Source organism: Macrotis lagotis, chromosome 4, assembly GCF_037893015.1.
Source record: "Macrotis lagotis isolate mMagLag1 chromosome 4, bilby.v1.9.chrom.fasta, whole genome shotgun sequence".
Lineage (NCBI taxonomy): Eukaryota > Metazoa > Chordata > Mammalia > Peramelemorphia > Peramelidae > Macrotis > Macrotis lagotis.
Window position 1 is genome coordinate 12614200 of NC_133661.1, and position 15592 is coordinate 12629791.

Here is a 15592-nt window from a genome sequence, read left to right on the forward strand (position 1 = left end):
TCTTCTTGAGTTCAACTCCAGCCTCAGACCCTTCCTAGTTGGACGACTCTGAGCAAGTCACTTTATCCTGTTTGCCTCAGTTTTCTCAGCTATGAAATGGACTGAGAAAGGAAATGACAAACAACTCTGGTATCTTTCCCAAGAAAACCCCAAATGGGGTCCTGAAGAGTTGGACATGACTGAAATATAACTGAACAAAACAGCGCCTTGCAAATGTCAGCTCATTTGATCCTCGTGATGATCCGTTTTATAGATGAGATAATTGGGACACAAGGAGGTTCAGTGATTGGCCTAGGATCACACAAACTAGTAAGGGTCTAAGATAGGGTTTAAACTCGATTTCTGATGGATTTGGTAAATGTTTATTGACCAACTGTTGACTGGTTCCAAGGTTAGCACCACCATCATGGTACCATCTCTCTGCTATTGAGACTGAAGATGGTTCTTGAAAAACCTTTGTGACCTGAAGAGAGATTCACTGTGCCTTAGAGGGAAAGATAAAAGTGGCCCTGGATCCCCTCTGGGAGAGGAGACATGAGAACAGCTCTTCCTGCTAGGATTTGTTTGTTTTTTTTTAGATTGGCTCTCTCTTTCAGCCAGGCCAGAATGGCCTGATCCCAACTCTAACCGGAAGCTTTAGGCTGTTCTGTTTATCCAAGCTGGGCCAGCTCCTCACTCCCCAGGCAGCCTGGTGGTCCTCTGCTCTCCCTCTTGGTACCCAACTCATTGAGGATGCCTCATTGGCATTAAGCACCATTTAGCTCTTCCCAGCTGATGTGACCCTGCCCAGCCACAGAGACCATCCAACATCTCACTGCCAGGTCTGACCTGCCCAGGACTGAGCATCGTGTTGGGACACCAGCTGTGTTGAGTTAGTGAAGCTGTTTTTGTGAAAACCACTTTGGATGGGGTCCAGCCGCCTGGCTGGCCATGCTAAAGCTGGAGGTCAATGTAGGAAGCCTTGGGGAAGGCCTTCTGATAACACTTTTCTGTCATTCATCAAATGGGATGGAAGCTTTGGATGATTTGTTTTCTTAGGCTTCCAAGAGCATCTTCTGACATTTTAGAAATATGGAAAAGGAAAGCTCCAGAGCTCAATGGTTTCACCCCCATTTCTGACAGGCATTTCTAACTTAGCTTTATTAGAAAGCCGCCAGAAGCTGGAGGGAAACACTGCCCCCAGATCACGCTCTACCTCTTTCGCTCCCCTCCTTTCCTCCTTCAAACCTCAAATCCCACAATACACCCGGAGCCAACGCTCCTATCCAACTGGGCCTGAGGCCCTGTGATCCCATTCTGAATCTAGGCCAGGATTTTCAGCTTATGTGATTTGATAATGCATGGATGTCATCTTTCTCCTTTTTGGAAAAGTCTTGATTTTATTATGTTGCTGCATCATTTCTTTGGCTCAGACAGTCAGCCTTGGAGGCTCCCCAGGGGAGAGTCTATTTCTGGAAACTGTATAACTAAAGGAATTTGAACTATATTGGAGCTGGGGGGTCAGTAACCTGTTAACTAAGAAGTACAGGCCTTATTTCAATTTTAAAAATTTGCAAATGGTGTTTTCTTATTTCCTTTTTTATATGTATAAACATGTATACATATGCACCAATAAATGCGCACCTAGATGAAAGTGATTTGTCCAGGGTCACATTGACTCTGACTCCAGAACCATTAAACTGGTCTCCTCTCTGTCCCATAGGAAAGAACTAGTAAGGAAGAACTGGTAAGCCTTCCCTGGAGTTTGCAGCCATGGTCGCATTACTGTCATGGATCATACTAATGATCAGAATACTGTGTTATATAATTATATTTTAATTGCAATAAACAACAATTAGATAATTGATATTAATTACTGCATCAGGATATTGAACATTTCTGGTATTGTCAAGAAGGCAGAGAAGTTTTGCGTGAGCAGACAGTCTTAAGATACTTTCCGGAGCTGGTAATTGGACTATGATTGCCAAGTGGCTAAATGTCTAAGGCAGGACTTGAACCCAGGTCTTCCTATTCGCCATTAATAATGAAACAAATGAGCACATTGTAGAGTGACATCTCAAAGGAGGCATAAAGTCCAAACTACTTTCATGGAGCATGAGCTACGTAAAGGGCAGCTGGGTGGTGCAGTGACCTGAAGTCAGGAAGGTCTGAGTTCAAATTCTGATAGACACTTGCTAGTTGTGTGACCTTGTACAGGTCACTTGCTCCTGTTTGCCTCAGTTTCCTTATCTGTAAAATGAGCTAGAGAAGAAAATGGCCAATTATTCCAATAACTTTGCCAAGAAAACTCATGAAGATGAGTCTTCCTGACTCCAGATCCAGTGCTCTATTCACCGAGCCACCTAGCTGCCATTTTTTTCTTTTAAATAGTTTTTTCAATTGATGTTCTCTGTTTCTTAGATCATGATTATATCCAGTGTATCCTTCCCCCCCTCTTCCTCCCTATCCCCCTCCCTAAGAGCCCTCCCCATATGATAAATAGTGTCTATTTACTTTAGAGAGAAAAAGGCACAATTGGGACAGTGAGAAAGTGTGAAACCATGTGCAAAGTGTAACCCCTGTGGACCAGGCACCTCCACTAAGGGGACGGGTTGGGAGCGTCTTATATATCTCTCTATTCACATCCCTCTTGCTTTTTCAAATGATTACATTACTTTTGATTTTGTGTGTGTGTGTGTGTGTGTGTGTGTGTGTGTGTTGTCCTTTCTAACTGTGTTGTAGTTCCCGTATGATGTTTTCTCATTTCAGCTGATTTCACTCTGTATCAGTTCATGGACGTCTTCCCAGACTTTTCTACTCATCACACATATGATTTCTCACAACCAGTTAGATTCCATTATATTCACAAATCCCAATTTGCTTCTGGAGAAGATGACAAACCAGTATCTTTTCCAAAAAAAAAAAACCAAAACCCAACCAGGTGGACAAATCCATAGGATCATGAGAGTCAGACATGACAGTGAGCAAACAACACATCACAATTTGTTTAGCCATTCCTCAATTGTTAGGTATCTACTTTCTTTCCAGTTTTTAGCTGTCCCCAAAAATGCTATTGTAAATATTTTGCTACTATGTGGGGATTTTTTCTTATCAATGAATTCCTTGGGGTATTCACCCAGCAAAGGGAATTTCTGGTTCACAGGGTGTGGATCTTTTAGTCACTTTATCTGCATAATTCTAAATTGCTTTTCCAAATAGTCATGCCATTTCATAGCTCCACCAACAACACCTCCTCCGACACTGAGAGTTGCTCTATTTTGTCCCTTTTTGCCAGTTTGCAAAATGTGAAGTGAAACCTCAGGGTTTGCAAATATTTCCTCTTATAATTAATGCTTTGGAACATTTTTTCATACCTTTGGAACATTTATCTTTTGGAGAGTGCTCGTAAACACACAAACACACTGTATACAATATACATTGTGTTTCTTATCTGAAATTGGACACAAAGCTTTCTCCCCCTCCATTCAGCTGCTTTCCCTTTTCTCTTAGATGTATTAATGTTGTCTGGCCAGAAGCTTTGCAATTTTAGTTAATCAAACTTATCTGTTTTCTCTTTGATAATCACCCCTATCTCTTATTTGGATAAGAATGAACAATAGATTTGATCGAGGGAAGGAGGTGGGGAGGAGGAAGGAATCCAAGATGCAGATTGTCAACAGGCCTCACAGGTGGATGACTCCTGTCACAGTCTCTCCCCGCCCTCCCCAAGGAAAAGAAAATGTGACTTCAATTTATTATAAACAAAAGCATTTGTATTTTTTCCTTTTTCCTTTATTTCCCTAGTCCCATGTGTCTAATTATCTAGGGCTGCCCAGTACCCCATACAGGTGGCTGTCCTTCCTCCATCCACCTTTTTATGGATAGTAATTCTCTTTTCCTTCTTTTGTCCAGTATTAGGAAGGAAAGTAGAGCCCCTGGCATGGATCACCTCTTTTAATGGAGGAGTGTTAAATGCCTTCTCCTCTATGGAAACTCATTTGCTGAGGTACTATGTCCCTGTGAGGCAGTCAGTCCTATGTCCACTGGTGTAGGCCAGCCTGTTTGGGTTAGGAGAGCCCCTGCCCTGGACTGCTCGGTTGGTGATGTTCTGGATGGAGCTGCGTAAGGAGGTGGGCTGGAGTATTTAATGGTGGTCAGGATGATAATAATTACCCTGAAACATATCATTTCTTTTAGTTTTTTTTTTTTTGCAAGGCAAATGGTGTCTGAGGTCAGATTTGAACTCAGGTCCTCCTGACTCCAGGGCCGGTATTCTATCCACTGTGCCACCTAGCCGCTCCGAAGCATATCATTTCTAACGTGCTTTAATGTTTACCAAGGACTCTGGGAGACCAGTGCCACAAGTGTCATCATCTTCATTTTACAGATAAAGAAACTGAGGTTTTGAGAAGTGGCATATGTTGCCCAAGGTCAGTAAGTGTCTGAGGCATAATGTGAATTCAGGTCTTCCTCATTCCAGGTCTGGCACTTGGGGCACTCTACTCCTCCCCAGTGCCCCAGGTCAGTGTTAAGTGGCAGCTCTGCTCGATGTGGGGTGGCCCTCGGTCAGGGTTCATTTAGCCTTAGCCAACTGGAGGGCCCTGGACAAGTGACTCTGCCTCATTTTCTTCATCTGTAGAGTGGAAATAATAATGGCACCCGTCTTCCAGGGTTGTGGTGAAGATAAAACAGAAGATATTTCTAAAGCTCGGATGTCATAGTTTTTTTTCTTAGGTTTTTTTTTTGGTAAGGCAAATGGGGTTAAGTGGCTTGCCCAAGGCCACACAGCTAGGTCATATTAAGTGTCTGAGGCCGGATTTGAACCCAGGTACTCCTGACTCCAGGGCTGGTGCTTTATCTACTGTGCCACCTAGCCGCCCCTGATGTCATAGTCTTTAAGAAGAAAGGAGGAACAGCAATAACTATGTTATCTGCAGTCACTGTGCTACAAACAGGATCTGCATTTGATCTTCACAGCAACCTTGGGGGATAGGTTTTCATCCCTATTTTACAATTGGGGAAACTGAGGCAGAGAGCGATTTCATGGCTTACCCAGCTGTTTGTGCTTCATTCTTGAAGAAGACTATGATATCTGGGAGGTAATGCCAAGACAAGCACATGAATTGGATTTGAGGAAGGGGGGTCTGTTCTAAGTCCCCAGCCTCACTTTCTCCTCCAGAACCATCTGGGTCCAGGGGCCAGATAGGAATCGGGACACCTGAAGATGGCCCTAGCTGTGAGGCAATCAGTGACTTACCCAAGGTCACACAGCTAGTCAAGTGTCTGAGGTTGGATTTAACCTCAGGTCCTTCTGACTCCAGGGCTGATGCTCTATCCTAGCTCTACCTGGCTAGGTAGTATCTGAGGCTGGATTTGAACTCCAGACCCAAGGCTGTCTCCTGGCACCTTTGAAATAGCATCTGTAAATGGGGCTATAGTCAAAAAAGCAATTCTTGAACTATTGGAAATGTTCTTAAAAAGTTGAGTATTGGGAGAAGCTAGGTGATGCAGTGGATAGAGGACCTGAGTTCAAATTTGGCCTCAGATATTTAACAATTGCCTAGCTGTGTGACCTTGGGCAAGTCACTTAACTCCATTGCCTCAAATAAATAAAATAAAATAACAAAAAAACAACGTTGAGCCCTTTTGGTGGTTGGTGAGTGACCAATCTGCAAACTGTTTCCCAGAAAGCTCGACTGAAAAGAAGTCATTTATCCCTCCTGATCCTTTGCCTCTTAAAGGGAGGTATGAGCCAAGTCCTTGGAATTCCTTCTGGCCTTGTCATCCCAACTCTGCCTTCTCCTTTCTTACTTGCTGTCTACTCTTGTACAGTTGTCTGCTCTTTACAATTGCTCTCATTGTGCCGCTTTCTCTGGGGACCTTTTACATGGTTTGTTGTATATTGTGTTTACGCAACTGCCAGATACACTAAGATGAGCTTTCAAAAAAAACACCTTAAAATCATTTTGTTTACGATGAGCTAACAGTTATTTTTTGTTTCCTCAGCGCTCTCCTCCATTCCATTGAGCATTAAAAGTAGAGTCTTCCTCTGACTTTGGGGCTAAGAGTCTAGGACCTTTTGGATAAGTGAAGAGAGGGGGGACTGGTCTCTGAATCACACATCATGGATGATAAGAGGACAGAAGGAAAATCTCCTGCCCTACAGGAGTTTCCAGTCTACTAGCTTCATTAGACTTCTCTTTATCCTTGAGAGCTCCTTATCCTGCTCAATCTATCCAAAAACATTTATTAATCTCCTGCCTGATTGGGTGTTGGGGTTACCAGGACACAAATGAGACATTCTGCTCCCAGTTCTCACATGGTGCTTCCATTCTCATGGAGCAGGTGTGTACATTTATAGGTCGATAGGAGACAGAAGGAGTGGGCAGTGTATCACCTAAGGCCGGAATGAGGAAGGAGAGGTGGGTAGGCCACCTGCTAAAGGGAAGCTTGAGCTGAGCCTTGAGGGCATCCAAGGATTCCTGAGGAGGAGATGGCAAGAAGATGAGGGAGATGCGTCCTGCTAGTGAGCTCTTCTTTTTTTTTTAATTCAAAAAATTTTTTTTGAATTGTACAATTTCTGCCCCAAACTCACTTCCCTCCCCCCACTCTCCACAGAAGGTGGTCTGATAATCTTTGCATTGTTTCCATGCTATGCATTGATCAAAATTGAATGTGTTGAGAGAAATCATATCCTTAAGGAAATAATAAAATGTAAGAGATAGCAAAAATCACATAATAAGATACCTTTTTAAAAAAATTAAATGAAAGGTAATAGTCTTTGGTCTTTGTTCAAACTCCACAATTCTTTCTCTGGATACAGATGGCATTCTCCATCACAGATCCCCCTAAAATTGTCCCTGATGGACTGATGGAATGAGCAAGTTCATTAAGGGTGATCATCACCCCCATTTGGCTGTCAGGGTGTACGATGTCCTTCTGGTTCTTTTTGGCTAGTGGGCTCTTCTGAAGAGGAAGGAGAGCCAGGATTTGGAGTTGAACGTTCTGGTCAGATTTCATCTTTTTACTTAGACTCAGGCTGTTCCCCTTCCCCAACTCTGAATGATGAATCAGAAGTAATGATGAGGTAGTAACTGCCACCTCAAAAAGTGCTGCTATCAATGTTTTGGTATAAACATTGGGCCTCTTTGAAGTGTTTGCCTATCAGTGGAATCTCTAAGTCAAAAGGGGATGAAGAGTTTACTTCATATTTCCAAATTAACCTCTGAAATGGTCAGACTACTCGTCTAACAAAGCATTCATGTGCCTGGCTTTCTATAACTTGTCCAACATCGACTGTTTCCATCCTTTCCTGAGTTGCTACCAATCTTTCATTTTACAGAGGAGGAAACTGAGGCTGGGGGAACTTAAGTGATTTGCCCATTATCACATAGGTTTGATAGCTGGGTTTGAAGTCAGGTCATCTGACACCGAATCCATCACCAACCTATTTTGGGTGATTTCAGTATTGACATATTAAGTGACAAGACTATGATTATGATTATTTTTTTTTTTGCAAGACAGTGGGGTTAACGATTTGCCAAGGCCACACAGCTAAGTAATTTTTAAGCATCTGAGGCTGGATTTGAACTCCTGACTGTAGGGCCGCTGCTCTAACTACTGTACCACCTAGTTCTCCCTTTGATTATTATTATTATTTAGGCAACGGGGTTAAGTAACTTGACCAGGATCATTCATCTAGTAAGTGTCTGAGGCTGGATCTGAACCCAGGTCCTCCCGACTTCAGGACTGGTACTCTATCCACTGCACCACCTAGCTGCCCTTCACAGTTATTTTATATAATGCTAATAGTAGTAGACATTCAAACAATTTTTCAAAGCTCTTGTGTCCTCATTTAGGTTTCACATTGATTCTCTGGGAGCAGGTGTTGGGTATTAGCCCCACTTTACAGATGAGAAAGCTGAAATTCCAGGTGGGACTTAACCAATGCCAGCCAGCTAGGAAGTGTGAGGCAGCATTTGAACCAGGGTCTTCCTGACTCCAGATCCTTCTATTTCTCCATTTTTTCCCATGTTGTCTCTCTCTGAGTGAGTCTCAGTGTCAAACTCTCTTTGGTTCTAGCCATGGTTGTCATTCCTAAGAGCAAGGCAGCTCATTCATTTAAAAAACAATTCTGGAGTGGCTAGGTGGTGCAGTGGAAAGAGCATGGGGTCCTGGAGTCAGGAGGACCTGAGTTCAAATTCAGCCTCAGACACTTAATAATTACTTAGCTGTGTGACCTTGGGTAAGTCACGGAACCCCATTGTCTTGTAAAAAACAAAACAAAAAACCCAACAATCCAAGCTGGCTCTTTTAGAAATCTCTAAGTCCCTAGGAAACACTGCACAAGAGGAAGAGGTTGCCGTTTTGTTTAAGAGTGAACTGGAAATTTTTGGCTTGGGGAATAAGTTGCTTTCTAAAAATCTAGTGGATAAAATACCAGCCCTGGAGTCAGAAGGCTCTAAGTTCAAACACAGCCTCAGACACTAGCTATGTGACCCTGGGCAAGTCACTTAACATCACCAGAAAAGAAAAAAAACAAAAGTAAAAGGTTTGGTGGACAATTGAAGTAGGACGTGTCATTATGGCTAGAGTACCAGCCTTAGAGCCCGGAAGACCTGGGTTCCAATACTGCCTCGGGCACTCTCCAGCTATGTGGCCCTGCACAAGTCACTTTACTCTTCACTAAAACTAGACCTAATAGAAGAGTTGTCTGTCTGTTCCTGAGGAGGGTTTCCCTATCAGTAGCTCTGGATACTGATGACATCCCAGCTTTGCAAAACTCAGCCTTTTCTTTCTGATTTTTGAACGAATATTTTGTGAGAAGGGCAGCTACTTGGTACAGTGGAGAGAGCAACAGGCCTAGAGTCGAGAAGACTCATCTTTATGAGTTCAATTCTCATTTCAAACACTTCCTAGCCACGTGACCCTGGGTAAGGCACTTAACCTTCAGGACCTCAGTTTCCTCCGCTGCAAAATGGAAGGATAAACTAAATGACTTTTAAGGCCCTTTCAGCTTCAAGTCTATAAGCTTCACCTTCCCAAGACTCAGTTTCCTTCTCTGAAAAGTGGGTATGTTGTGAGGATCAAATGAGAAACAGAAGCAAACTTTAACTATAATGTAAATAAATGGGTTTGGCATCTCCTAAATCACAATATAAAAGTGACAACAACTATTGTTATTACTCTCCTTAGGTTGGTCTTGGTTTAATTCAGTCTATCAGTCAGCATTTATTAAGTGCCTACTGTTTGAGTCACTATGTGAGGCTCCCCTGCCCCCAAGGGGCTCACCGTCTAATGGATCCAGCCCATGGTTCATTTGGTCTCTCCTCCGTTTCTTTCCAGATCCACAGCGCTTTCCCCGACTCGCTCTCCACAGGGAAGTCTTTGAAAGATCTTCCCAGGGTCACCTCCAAGAATCCAGGGGGCCTCAGTTGGAGCCAACAGCAGAAAACAGAGGTAAGACCAAAGGGTTCAAGCAAGACCTGGGAGCAAAGAAGATGTGCCCGAGGCAGGGCAAACTGAACCTAACTGTCCTGGAATGCTATTTGGGTGAAGAATTCAGAGGCAAGAAGACTTAGATAAACTGAACCAGGTGAACCGCAGACCTGGTGACTGTCACAACGTACGAGGTAGAGATTAGAGCAATGTAAACAGAACCAGGAAATGGGCCAGAACATGCTCTGTGACCCCTGGGGCCCCACCTGGGTCCTGGAGACGAGTCCAGAAAACGAATCCCACTCCTTTCTTTGTAGAAAGGTGGAGTGGGTGAGCTGGGGTAGAGAAGGCAGAGTGGGTAGGGGACAGGAGAGGTCATTAGTCAGAAGGTCGAAAATGTAAACCAAATTTAAACCCTTAGAGGTCATTATAGGGTCCTGTACCCTGAATCTCCTAATGAGGAAATGGAGAAGAGACCTCAGGTGAATGAATGTTTCAGGGTTACAAAATCTATAATTGTCTGAGGCAGGATTTGAATTCAGACCCGCCTACACCATCTATGGATTTCTTTTTTATTGTTATTTTTTTTTTTATTTAAGGCGATGGGGTTGAGTGACTTTGCCCAAAGTCACACAGGGGCAACTAGTAAGTGTCTGAGTGACTTCAAGACTGGTGCTCTGTCCACTGCACCACCTAGCTGCCCCTTAGGGATTTTTTTATTGTTCATCAGTAAACTTTTATAAAGATTGTGCTGTGCTTTGAAACCTGGAGAGTCAAGACCTTTCCCAGGGTCACACGGGTGACGAGAGAGCCGGGATTTGAGCCCTCATTGCAAATGCAGTGCTTTTCCTACTGTACCATAAGGCCTTTGATATTTATGTTTATTAGTAAATTTAATTAAAAATATGAGAAATAGCAACACAATTTTGAATAAAAGACAAACAGCCTATGCGGTATGATCTCATATTTGAAAAATTCCTGCTTTTAACCCCAGTCCTATTTCAGCTCTTGTGACTTTGGTGTTTGGATCTTGGTCTGGGGAATGAGAGTGGGGCTGATCCTTTTCTTTTCCTCTGTGATATTCCTTTAAAAGTGATGAACTTTTTCCTTTCCAAATTTGATCCAATTTAATTTTCCTCTGCCCTTTGTAGGTTCTGTTTGTTTCTAGCTGCTAAGTACCAGAGGAAGTTGGAATGGGGATTGTGTTAAAGGGGGAGGGCAGTCATCCTTCCTCTCCCTTATCCCCCAAGGATGAGGCCAGACGTGGGCAGGCCTTGGCTTGGCAGACTTTGTTTTTCTCCCAGAGGCTTTAAAAATTGTCCTTTCTCCTGACATCAGATGGGTGTCCTCTTAAAAATGATTTTACTGTCCCCCTTTCTCAAGACGCTCAGACTCTTCTATTGTGGGGTCAGGGGAGCATTTGTTTCAGATGGTTTAGCTCTTGCATGTCCACCCACAAAATCATTTATCTTGTCATAGGACCTGGAGGAAGCTGAAAGCCATATTGATTGTTTTTGCCTTGGTTATTTCTCTGAAGTTTTCTTTTTTCTTTCTTTATTCTTTTGGAGGCAATTCAGGTTAAGCGACTGGCCCAGGGTCACATAGCTAATAAGTATCTGGAGCTAGAGAGCTTGGTTTACAAAGGTCAGGGTCTCCCACTGCCTCCATGGCCAGCCATCCTGATTCCAGATGGCCCCCGAGGAGCGAGTGAGGCTGGTGGCTTTGCCCAGTCCTGCCTTATTTGAATCCAATTCACTTGCACGTCATGGCATTACCTCCCTGTTGTCAAGGTGCTTTTTGAGAAGGACGGACAAACAACACCGCTCTCGGGAAGGAGACTTGGCCGTACCTGTTAGATTCAGAATTTTTTATTTTTTGGTCTAGACTCGCGACTTCACTGGTGTAGAAAAGCCTTGCATTAATTTGCATTGTCAACTATTCTGGCACACGCAGGGATTAAGCCACTTGACTAGGGCTGTCCGGCTAGCCTGTCCCAGAGGCAAAAGTCAAACTCAGACTTTCCGGACTTGCCCTTGCTCTGCAGCAGGTCAGACCCATATACACCTGCTAAATCTGGAACAACCTCCTCAGCCCAGTGAAGTAAAGGGAGGAAGGTGAGCAGGTCCAAACTCATTCATACTAAAGTGTGATTGATTGACAGTATGTCTGGGATAGTTGGATTTTAAAACTGATGCTTATCTTTCATTCTTGAAGAAGACCACGGCATCAGGGAGGTGATACCATGATAAGCATATGAATTGGATTTGAGGGATGGGGGGATATGCTAAACTAAGTCCCCAGCCTCACTTTCCCCTTCAGAGCCATCTGGGTCCAGTGGCCAGATATGAGTCAGGATGAGTGCAGATGGTCCTGGATGTGAGGCAATCAGGGGTGAGTGACATGTCTAAGGTCACACAACTTGTAAGTGGTGAGTGTCGGAGACTGGATTTGAACTCCCATCCTCCTGGCCAGTGCTCTATCCACTGTGCCACTTAACTGCCCCTATTGAGGGAAAAAAAAAAGAATCCTAGAATATTCTAAATCAGGGACTGGTTAAAGCTTAGGAGTGAATCTGTGAATGGTAGGATTTCACATGAGATGAGAGTGATGGAGAAAATCCTAAACTAAGTGAAAATAGAGAAGCTAATTAGTGGGGAGGAGGCCTCCCCTTCCTCTAACTTTGCATGGTTTCTTTCTCTTACCACGTCTCCGAATGGCCTCTCAGCTCAACTTTTGATCTGCTGGCTTTTGATGAATGCTGTGTAGGTCTGGAATTCTGGCTAAATGTTGGATAGACTTGTGTTGGAAGAAACACCCAAGTCAGCTCATGAGAGCTCAATCGAGTCACTTTCTTAAGCTACCTAGTCGCCTGTGTCCTTGTGCTCTCTCACTAGAATGGAAGTTCCTTGAGGACAGGGCCTTTTTAACCTATGGTTGAATTCCCTGTGGCAGCTAAGTGGCACAGTTTATAGAATACCAGGCCTGGAGATGGGAAGACTCAATTTTCTGATTTCAAACCTGTTCTCAAACACTAGCTGTATGACTCTGAGCAAGCCACTTTACCCTGTTTGCCTCAGTTTCCTTATCTATAAAATGAGTTAGAAACAGAAATGACAAATTATTCCAGTATCTTTGCCAAGAAAACCTCAAGTTGGGGTCACGAAGAGAGACACAACCGAAAATGACTGAACAACAAATATTTCAAGTGCTTTGCAGAATACCTGTCTGTCTATATTTCTGTCATCCATTCACCTATCTATCCATCCATCTATTCAGCACTGTGCATCATATATGTTTTCCAAAGTCAGTCACTGATAAGTTAATGAAGGCAGAAGAATCTTGCAAGTGGTTTCAGTTTGTAAGCCCATCAGACCTCTTCTGATGGAGTTTCCTCTCCTATGTGTAAGGTGAAGTCTCCCTCACAGGGAGGTTGCCAAGACAAGAGACTATCAATGCCATTTCCATGGGGCTCCTGCCTGCAGGGTTCCTTTGGCCGTTTCCTCCCTTTAGACTGGAGGTTCATCTAAATTGCTGGCTGATTTTCAAGCTTTCCCCAACCCAGCCTCCTGGTTCTTTGCCAGTCTCTAGTTCCTTTGAATCCTTCACTTTTCTCAGTGTCTTCATTCCTCCATAGTATCTGGGTCAGGATGACCTCTTCTTGTTTGTAGTTCAAATTAGGATTGGCCTGTCAGTTAATCTCTCTTTTTCAGGATTTTTTTCAGTCTTTGGACCATAGAGCTATGAATCAGCAAATACGACAGATCATGATTTAGGTTGTCTTGGAATTGCTTTTGGAGTGATATTATTTCTTAAAGTAGTTTTTTGGTTTATGAACCATATGACTCATCCTTTTTTCTTGGGAATCCTCACCCCTGCTTGGTGGGATGTTCTCCCCATGCTCCTTTTTTTGAGGTTAATGAAACATATTTTATTGTTTCTTTGAAGGTACTTCTGATCCCTCCGATCTGTGGTCTTAGGATGGTCAGTTGTAGTCCATTCATGTCTACTTGTTTCCTGTGATTTTTACCCCTTTTCTCCCATAAGATTGCCCCCTCCTAATGTGCTGGGGGGCTCCCTCTACTTCCCTTGACTGAGATACATATGGATTGTCTTTTTCTTATTCTGACAAACAGTTATTTAGTAAGAATTTATTAATAACCAGACACTGGACTAAGCCTGGGAATACAAGAAGACACAAAGACAGACCCTGCCCTCAAGGAGCTTACAATCTAATGACAATAGGTCAGGGCCATGAGGTCTCCTGACTTTGGTTTTTGAGTTACTGATGTCCTGTACAGTGCTCCATGTGTAGTAGATGCTTTAGACCCCAGAGGATTTTGGATTTGATGCTAGGGCAGATAGGGAGCCACTGGAGGTTATGGAGTAGGGGTGACTCTATCCGACCTGTGCTTTAGGAAAATCACTTTGGTAGTTGAATGGAGGATGGTTTAGAGTGGGGGAGCCCTGAGACAAGCAGACCAGCCAGCAACAATTGCAATAATCCAGGGGTGAAGTGGTGAGGGTCTTCTATGCTAGGGTGCTTAGCAGTGGGGCGGAGTGGGGCAGATATTGGAGAGAAGCTGCAAAAGTGAAATCAAGAGACATTGAGAGCTGTTTGGGGCTGGGGGACGTGATGAGAGACAGAGGAGCTCAAAGTGACCCTGAGGTTGTAAGCTTGGGTGGCTGGGATGAAGGTGCTTCTGTCGACCCTAATTGGGAAGAGAGTAAAGTGGAGGGAAGGTTGTTGAGAGGGAAAGATAAGATTGAATTCCATTTGGACATGTTGAGTTTAAGATGTCTCCTGGACAGTCAGCTTGAGATGGTTGAAAGGATATTAATATTGGAGGTCCACAAAGAGGCTTGGGTCACATAGATCGATTTAAGACTTCATCCATGGGAAGGCACTAGAAATGGGGAGGAGGATCTACCCTGAAGTGTCTCTAAAGATTAGGAGGAAGGGCGAGTGGGCTGGATATCCTTTGGGAAACTGGGCCAGGCTCAGAATGATCCCACGCTTCTCCCTCAAACAAAGCCTTTTTAATATCAGCATTCTTTCTGTGATGCTGCAAGTCATGGAATTCCATACACTCCAAAGACCGAAGCTCAGGGTCACCCAGGGGACAGTGGAGGGGCACACGGTGGGCATGAGTGGGCAGAGGGCCGCAACAAGGGCAGGAATGTCCAACGACTTCCATAGAGGAATGCATGACTCAGTAGAAAAGATGGACTGTTCCTGAAGCAAGGACATGGTGTGATCAACTGGTATTTCTTAGAGACCGTCTTGTTCTGGGCAGAGCTGGACTGTTCGAGGCCCTTCCTGATGCAGTGCTCCCCTCTTCCCAGTCTTCTCCCCCTTGTACCTCTTCTACCCCCAACCCTTCAATCTAGTAACACTGACCTCCTTACTGGGTCATAAACAACCTATTTTTCTTCTTGTCCTCCTTCTGAACTCCCAAAGGAAACCTTTTCTCCCCTTTCTTAATCTTTTCTTTCTTTCTTTTCGTTATTCCATTTATCTTGTCTCCCATTTTAGATTGTAAACTCTTTGAGGGCAGGAACTGTCTTTTTTTTTTTTTTTTTTTTGCCTTTCTTTGTAGGCCTGGCATTAGCCTATTGCCTGGTAGATAATTGGTGTTTATTGACTATCGTGAAATGAACCATTACACCTGAGAATTGAGATTTGCAATTTAAAATCTATAAGCATGTTCAGTAATCCCTAGGTCAAAGCCATCAAGGCAGCAAAAGTTGGCCAGTTTTCTAGGAAGGACCCCACAGCTCTGGGGCTTCTTTCCCAGACTTTTTTTTGGGGGGGGGTCTTTGTAAGGCAATGGGGTTAAATGACTTGTCTAAGGTCACACAGCTGGGTAATTATTAAGTGTCTGAATCTGGATTTGAACTCAGACTCCTGACTCCAGGGCTGAGGCTCGATCCACTGTGCCACCTAGCTACCTCTTCCCAGACTTTCTATATACTTCTTGCCTGAAGAGTCCGTAGCTGGGGCTTAGCTAAGTCCACCGGAGGACAAACCTAAGAGATTTCTTTCCAGCTCTGCTCCTCAGCATCCCATTCCCCACAGCTCTGGTTGCTTTATGGGAAGAATGGCCTTGGTGTGTCCTGTCTCATGGTCCCAGAGAAGTGACTCCCATGCTCTTGTGAATTCGTTGTTCTGGGGAAT

At 43.9% G+C, this 15592-nt stretch overlaps 1 protein-coding gene across 6 annotated transcripts in view; it reads left to right on the forward strand.

Annotated features, from left to right (window-relative positions):
- SGMS1 (sphingomyelin synthase 1) overlaps positions 1–15592 on the forward strand; it is a 232173-nt gene that overhangs the window by 58207 nt on the left and 158374 nt on the right. For all 6 annotated transcript variants that reach the window (XM_074232263.1, XM_074232261.1, XM_074232262.1 and 3 more), the window contains one exon: positions 9325–9438. The gene's annotated coding sequence lies outside the window, so the exon portion shown is untranslated. The remainder of the gene's footprint in view (positions 1–9324; positions 9439–15592) is intronic.